Genomic DNA, 7,288 nt, shown 5'->3' on the forward strand with positions numbered 1-7,288 from the left:
AACTGGGATCAGAACTGGAGCAGTCTGCAACTCCATCTGGGTCTCCCATGCGGGTGCAGGGTCCCAATCACTTGGGCCATCTTCTGCTGCCTTCCCAGGTGCACTAGCAGGGAGCTGGATAAGAAGTGGAGCAGGGTCCGGCACTGTGGCGTAGCGGGTAAAGCCGCCGCCTGCAGTGCCGGCATCCCATATGGGCGCCGATTCTATTCCCAGCTACTCCTCTTGCGATCCAGCTCTCTGCTATGGTCTGGGAAGCAGTAGAAGATGGCCCAAGTGCTTGGGCCCCTGCACCCACGTGGGAGACCTGGAAGAAGCTCCTGGCTCCTGGTTTTGGATCCATACAGCTCCTGGCTTCAGATCCACGCAGCTCTAAGCCGTTGCAGCCATTTGGGGAGTGAACCAGCAGGTGTAAGACCTCTGTCTATCTCTTTCTCTCTTCCTCTGCTTCTCTGTAACTCTGCCTTTCAAATAAATAAATTAAATTAATTTTTAAAAAAAAGAAGTGGAGGGGCTGGCGTTGTGGTGCAGCAGGTTAAAGCCACAGCCTACAGTGCCGGCATCCCATATGGGCACCGGTTGGAGTCCCAGCTGCTCCGCTTCTGATCCATCTCTCTGCTGTGGCCTGGGAAAGCAGTGGAAGATGGCCCAAGTAGTTGGGTCTCTGCACCTGCGTGGGAGACCCAGAAGAAGCTCTTGGCTCCTGGCTTTGGATCACTGCAGCTCCAGCCACTGCGATCATTTGGGAAGTGAACCAGTGGATGGAAGACCTCTCTCTTTCTCTCTTTCTGGTTCTACTTCTCTCTGTAGCTCTGACTTTCAAATATATAAAATAAATCTTTAAAAAAAAAGAAGTGGAGCAGCCAGGACTCTAACATGTGCAAACAGTGGCTCTGCTTTGCTAGATCATAGAACACCCTTTAGATGTCAACAGTTTCATTAATTCAACAAATATTTACTGAGAGTATTTCATGAGGCAGGCACTGCACTTGGTGCTGTAGATACGATAGTGAACAAGGAAGTCTATCCTCACAGAGTTTATAGCCTAGGAATGAACAAAAATAAGAAAAAAAAGTACTTTTAGACAGTGAGTGCAGCAGGGTGAGGTTACTAGGAAGTGACTGGATGGCTAACGTAGATTGATAGGTGACTGGGGTGCATTGAACCATGGCCTTCCAAAAGATACGTACACCAGGAACCTCAGAACGTGACCTTATTAGCAGATGTGACTTAGGCAAAGATCTCAAAATGAGGTCATCTTAGGTTAAGGTGAGCTCTAAACTCACACCAAGTGTCTTTGTAAGAGACAGAAAAGAAGACCTGGGCGCATGGACATGGTGGAGTGACACTGACACAGACCGAGGAACACACAGAGCCATAAGAAACAGGGAAAGATGGGGCCAGCACTGTGTGTTGTGGGTTTAGCCTGTGCCGGTGGTGCTGGTATCTGATATGGGCATCGGTTCAAGTCCCAGGCACTGCACTTCGGATCCAGCTCTCTGCTGTGGCCTGGGAAAGCAGTAGAAGATGGCCCAAGTCCTTGGGCCCCTGTATCCACGTAGGAGACCTGGAAGAAGCCCCTGGCTCCTGGCTTCGGATCGGCGCAGCTCCAGGTGTTGCAGCCTTTGGGGAGTGAACCAGCAGATGGAGAACCTCTCTCTGTGTGTCTCTCCCTCTCTGCAACTCTTTCAAAAAATAAATAAAATAAATAAATAAATCTTAAAAGAAGCAGCAGCAGGGAGAAGCAAGGAAGGATTTTTCCCTAGAGCAAGGGTGGGGAACCTCTGGCCTGCCGGCCACATAAGGCTCACAACACCATTTGGTCTAGCCCTGCCAAGACAACAACAGTCAGGACGTGAAGCTCAATATGTCTATAGCAGGCTCATTTTAAACTTGATAATTCTGTATGCCTGCAAATGATGTTATAAATATCCAAATAGCCCTTTGCAGAAAAAGGTTCCCCAAAGCTACTGCCTTCACAGGGAGTGTGGCCTCTGAGACTCCAAAACTGTGTGAATAATTTCCCGTTGTTGCAGACCCCTTAATTCTGACAATTAGTTATGACAGCCTTAGGAAATGAATATAGCCAAGGAAAGTTTCTCTGAGGGTTTTTTCTTTGTTTTTCGATTTATTTATTTATTTGAAAGGCAGAGTTGAGAGAGAGAGGTGGAGAGACAGAGAAATTCTCCACCTGCTGGTTCACTAATGGCCACAACAGCTGGAGCTGCGCCAATCCGAAGCCAGGATCCAGGAGCTTCTTCCGGGTCTCCCACATGGATGCAGGGGCCCAGGGACTTGGGCCATCCTCTACTGCTTTCTCAGTCCATAGCAGAGGGCTGGATGGAAGTGGAGCAGCCGGGACTCAAACTGGCGCCCATATGGGATGCCAGTGTTGCAGGTGGAGGCTTTACCTGCTATGCCACAGCACCAGCCCCTCTCTTGAGGTTATTTTTAAGCTGAACCTTGAATGATGAGAAGCAGTCAAACATAGGAAGATCTTGGAAGAGTGTACTCCAGACATAATAGCAAGTGCAAAGGTCCTGAGGCAGGGACAAGCTGGAACAGAAATAAGACAAGTAGGGATGCACAAAATGGGGGAGGGAAGAGAAAGTGATGAAGAGGAAGATCACACAGGGTTGGTGGGTCACAGTCAAGTGCTACATATGATGGGATGGTTTCAGCTTCTCTATCACATTTAGAATGAAATACATATTCTTGACTATGAGCTTGAAGATCCTCCACACTCTGGCCTGTGCCTACCACTATCATTCTCACTTTCACCATCCTCACTCACTATTTTTTAAAATATGTATTTATTTATTTGAAAGTCAGAGTTGGAGAGAGAGAGAGAGAGAGAGAGAGAGAGAGAGAGAGAGAGACCTTCCTAATACACTGGTTCACTCCCCAATTAGCCACAGTGGCTGGAGCTGGGCTGATCTGAAGCCAGGAGCCAGGAGCTTCTTCCAGGTCTCCCACACGGGTGCAGGGGTCCAAGCACTTGGGCCATCTTCCACTCTTTTCCCAGGCCACAGCAGAGAGCTGGATAGGAAGTGGAGCAGCCGAGACTCAAACCGGCGCCGGCCCCAATCTTTCCCAATCTTTGATGCTTGTCTTCTCACGTGATTGTAAGAAGGCAGGAGCATTACTGAACTGTTGCAATGAAAATCAGTTTACCAATGGATGCATGAGAAATAAAAATGTTCCAAGAATTTTAAAACTAATCACTTCCAGAGGCTGGCATTGTGGGGCAGTGAGCTAAGCTGCTGCCTGCAATGCCAGCGTCCCATATCAGAGCCCCAGTTCAAGTCCCGGCTGCTCCACTGCTGAACCAATTCCCTGCTACTAATGCACCTGGGAAAGCACCAGAGGATGGCCCAAGTGCTTGGGCCTCTGCCGCCAATGTGGGGCACAGGGATGAAGTTTCAGGCTCCTACCTTTAGCCTGGTCCAGCCCCTAGAGTCATTTGAGGAGTCAGTCAGTGGGTGGAAGCCTCTCTCTCCTCTCTCTCCCACCCTCTCTCCTCTCTCTCTCTCTCTTCTGTCTCTCTCTCTCTCCTCTCTCTCTCTCTCTCTCTCTCTCTCTCTCCCCCTCTCCTGCTAGAATAATAGTAAGAGGGTGAGGTGAGGGAAATAGGGCGGGACTGAGCATGGGGCATTTGCATTCTTAGAAACAATCACTGGAAATAATAAAAAAATTTTTAAAATTTTGGGGCCAGTGCCGTGGCTCACATGGTTAATCCTCCACCTGTGGTGCCGGCATCCCATATGGGCACCTGGTTCTAGTCCCGGTTACTCCTCTTCCAGGCCAGCTCTCTGCTGTGGCCCGGGAGGGCAGTGGAGGATGGCCCAAGTCCTTGGGCCCTGCACCCGCATGGGAGACCGGGAGGAGGCACCTGGCTCCTGGCTTCGGATTGGCACAGCGCCGGCCGTGGAGGCCATTTTGGGGGTGAACCAAAGGAAGGAAGACCTTTCTGTCTCTCTCTCTGTCTATAACTCCACCTGTCAAATAAATAATAAAAAATAAATAAATAAATAAATAAAAATTTTTAAAAAATCATTGGGGCCGGCGCTGTAGCATAGCAGGTAAAGCTGCCGATTGCAGTGCCGACATTCCATATAGCTCTCTGCTATGACTTGGGAAAGCAGTAGAAGATGGCCCAAGTGCTTGGGCCCCTGCACTCATGTGGGAGACCGGGAAGAAGCTCCAGGCTCCTGGCTTTGGATTGGCGCAGCTCCAGCTGTTGGCAGCCATCTGGGGGAGTGAATCAGCGATGGAAGACCTCTCTCTCTCTCTCTCTCTCTTTCTCCCCACCCCACCCGTCTCTCCATAACTCTGCCTTTCAAATAAATAAATAAATCTTTAAAAAAAAAAAAACGATCACTTCAGCTGCTGAATTGCAAAGGTTCTAGGGCAGACGTTTGGCGCAGAGGCTGAAGTCACGCCTGCATTCCATACTGGAGTGCCTCCTTCCAGTTCTGGCTATGCTGCTGCAGATCCAGCTTCCTGCTAAGGCACATCCTGGAAGGCAGCAAGTGATGATTCAAGTGCCTGGGTCCTTGCACCCACAGTGGGGACACAGATGGAGTTCCTGGCTCCCGGCTTCGGCTTCGGCCTGGCTCAGCCCCAGTTGTTACAAAATTTTTAGGGATGGACCAGCAAAGGATAGTTAGCACTTTCTCTTGCTCTCTCTCTCTCTCTCTCTCTCAAATAAAATGAAAATAAATAAATAAAAATTAAGACTATGTATTGAGCAGTCAGTATGGGTCAAGCCCTGTGTGGGATCTCTCAGCAAACAAAACAGACAAAAATGTGCATCTTCTTGGAACCCGAAGTCTAGTGGGGACTAGTTACGCAGCTACTGTGCTAGGTGAGGGAGGCTTGTGCTAGGGGTGAGGCGGTGGAGATGGAGAGAAGTGGCTGGACTTGGGAGGAGGTGATGTGAGATGTCTCCTACTCCTTTGATCTCCCCCATATTAGATTAGGTACCGCAGCAGCCATGTTTACCCTATTGCTTGTACTGTCAGTATTCACTGTCCTGTCTGCCTTACCTGTAACTTTATCCTATCATATCAAAACACGTGGCACAATGGTTGGCACAGAACAGATCAGTAAATTAACTTCTGTTGACTAAATATCACTAAATAAACTTGCTAAATATATATATATATATATATATATGTCTACCAAGTCATTTATATCTTTTTCTTTTAATATGCTGTGGTTTTATTGTGGTATTAGCTGCAAAACATTCCTTTCTAGATTGATGTGATAAGATTCCCTAAACTATGAAAACATTTGTGCAAAGAGTGGAAAATTATATGGCCTCATTATGATACTGCAGCCAATTAAATATTGCATGTCAGAAAATTAAAAGTTCAAGACTATAAATGTAGGGTCACAGAGATGTTTACAACAAATAAAACTTCCAATCAGGCTGCTACAGCATTTGAAAGGTCAGCAGCCAGCAGCAAGCTGCAACTCTGTATTGTTAACAAATGGCCAATGCAGTTCTGTAGCACCAGTCACAGCCCAGAACACACTCTAGAAATAAATTTTAATGGATCAAAATCCAGAGGTCTCAAAACACATAAGGGAGTTCAACAAGGAAAGAAAGAGTAATACCACATGCAGCCAAACATAAGAACCTAGAAAGTATTGAGTGCTGCTGTCACTTTGAAAATCATCTCTCCATCCTTCTAACTGAAATATCCAGTAGCGCAGTGGGAGGTTAAAACTTGGTTATCAGTGGCTGACAGTGATCGGTTTCAAATCTATTATAAATGAGTGGTTCCAGATTTGGCTAGGACTTGTGAGGCCCTCACCTAAAGTTAACTGTACAGAAACCTGGGAAGTCTGATTTGTAGTAGACAAAAAGTTCAAGTTCAATTAGGCACCAGAGGAGTGTCTGGATGGTGCACTCCTGTCTCCAGTCTCCAGCTACAACTTTTTATTTTTTCTTTCTTTTTTTTTTTATTTGACAGGTAGAGTTATAGACAGTGAGAGAGAGAGAGACAGAGAGAAAGGTCTTCCTTTTCCGTTGGTTCAGCCCCCAAATGGCTGCTACAACCGGCGCTACACTGATCCGAAGCCAGGAGCCAGGTGCTTCCTCCTGTTCTCCCATGCGGGTGCAGGGCCCAAGTACTTGGGCCATCCTCCACTGCACTCCAGGGCCACAGCAGAGAGCTGGCCTGGAAGAGGAGCAACTGGAACTAGAACCCAGTGCCCATATGGGATGCCAACGCCGCAGGCAGAGGATTAACCAAGTGAGCCACAGCGCTGGCCCTCCAGCTACAACTTTCAAAGCACTCCCCAGCACTGAGTGACCATTATTTTTCAGGTTAGGCAACCTATTAAACTAAAATCCAGCAATCCAGCAGTCCTAATTTCTGAATATCAAGAGAGGATTGGGGAAGAAAAAAAAAAACTTAATGACCAAGATCTTTGCATACCAAAATATTCCCCTAAATAATTGCAACTTGTCTCATCCCACAGTTTCAAAAATCCCACTCTCTCTTTCTGTAAGGCATTCCTGACCTATTTGCATGTGTGGTTTTCGGCATTCATTATTCTGATGTCTGCAGGTCAAAGCATGTAACCAAAACAAAGAGCCATCACACACATAGAGAAGAGCATACCATAACTTCTGTGATACGCCCACTCACGATGCATCACCTGAACCTAATCATGAGGAAATAGCAGACAAATTCAAATTCCCAGGCATTCCACAAAATACCTCTCCTGTATTTTTGAAAGATGACGAGGTAGATCCCAAAAGTACAGTCAACAAAAGCAAAAACATAAATGGGATGATATCAAGCTCTGGAGTTTCTGTACAGCACAGGAAATGGCAGAACGAGGCTACAACCAACAGAATGGGAGAAAATATTTACAAGTTATGCATCTGACAAAGGATTAATATCCAGAATATACCAGGAACTGAAACATCTTAACAACAAAAAGCCACGTATAATCCAGTTTTCAAAGGGAAAATTATCTCGATGGACATTTTGCAAAAGAAGAAATACAAATAACCAACAAATAGATGAAAAAATGCTCAATATTTTTAACCACCAGGGAAATGCAAATCAAAACCATGCTGAGGTGTCCCGCAAAAGCAAAAAACAAATAAAAATAAAAACACAGCAGTGAGGATGTGGAGAAAAGGGAATCCTAATACACTGTTGGTGAGAACGTAGTGAAACAGGAAACAGTAGTAGGGAGCTTCCTCAACAAACTAAAAGCAGATCTGCCGTATAACCCAGCTATCTCACTTGTGGGTTTATATCCAAAG

Source organism: Oryctolagus cuniculus, chromosome X (assembly GCF_964237555.1).
Source record: "Oryctolagus cuniculus chromosome X, mOryCun1.1, whole genome shotgun sequence".
NCBI classification, from domain to species: Eukaryota; Metazoa; Chordata; class Mammalia; order Lagomorpha; family Leporidae; genus Oryctolagus; species Oryctolagus cuniculus.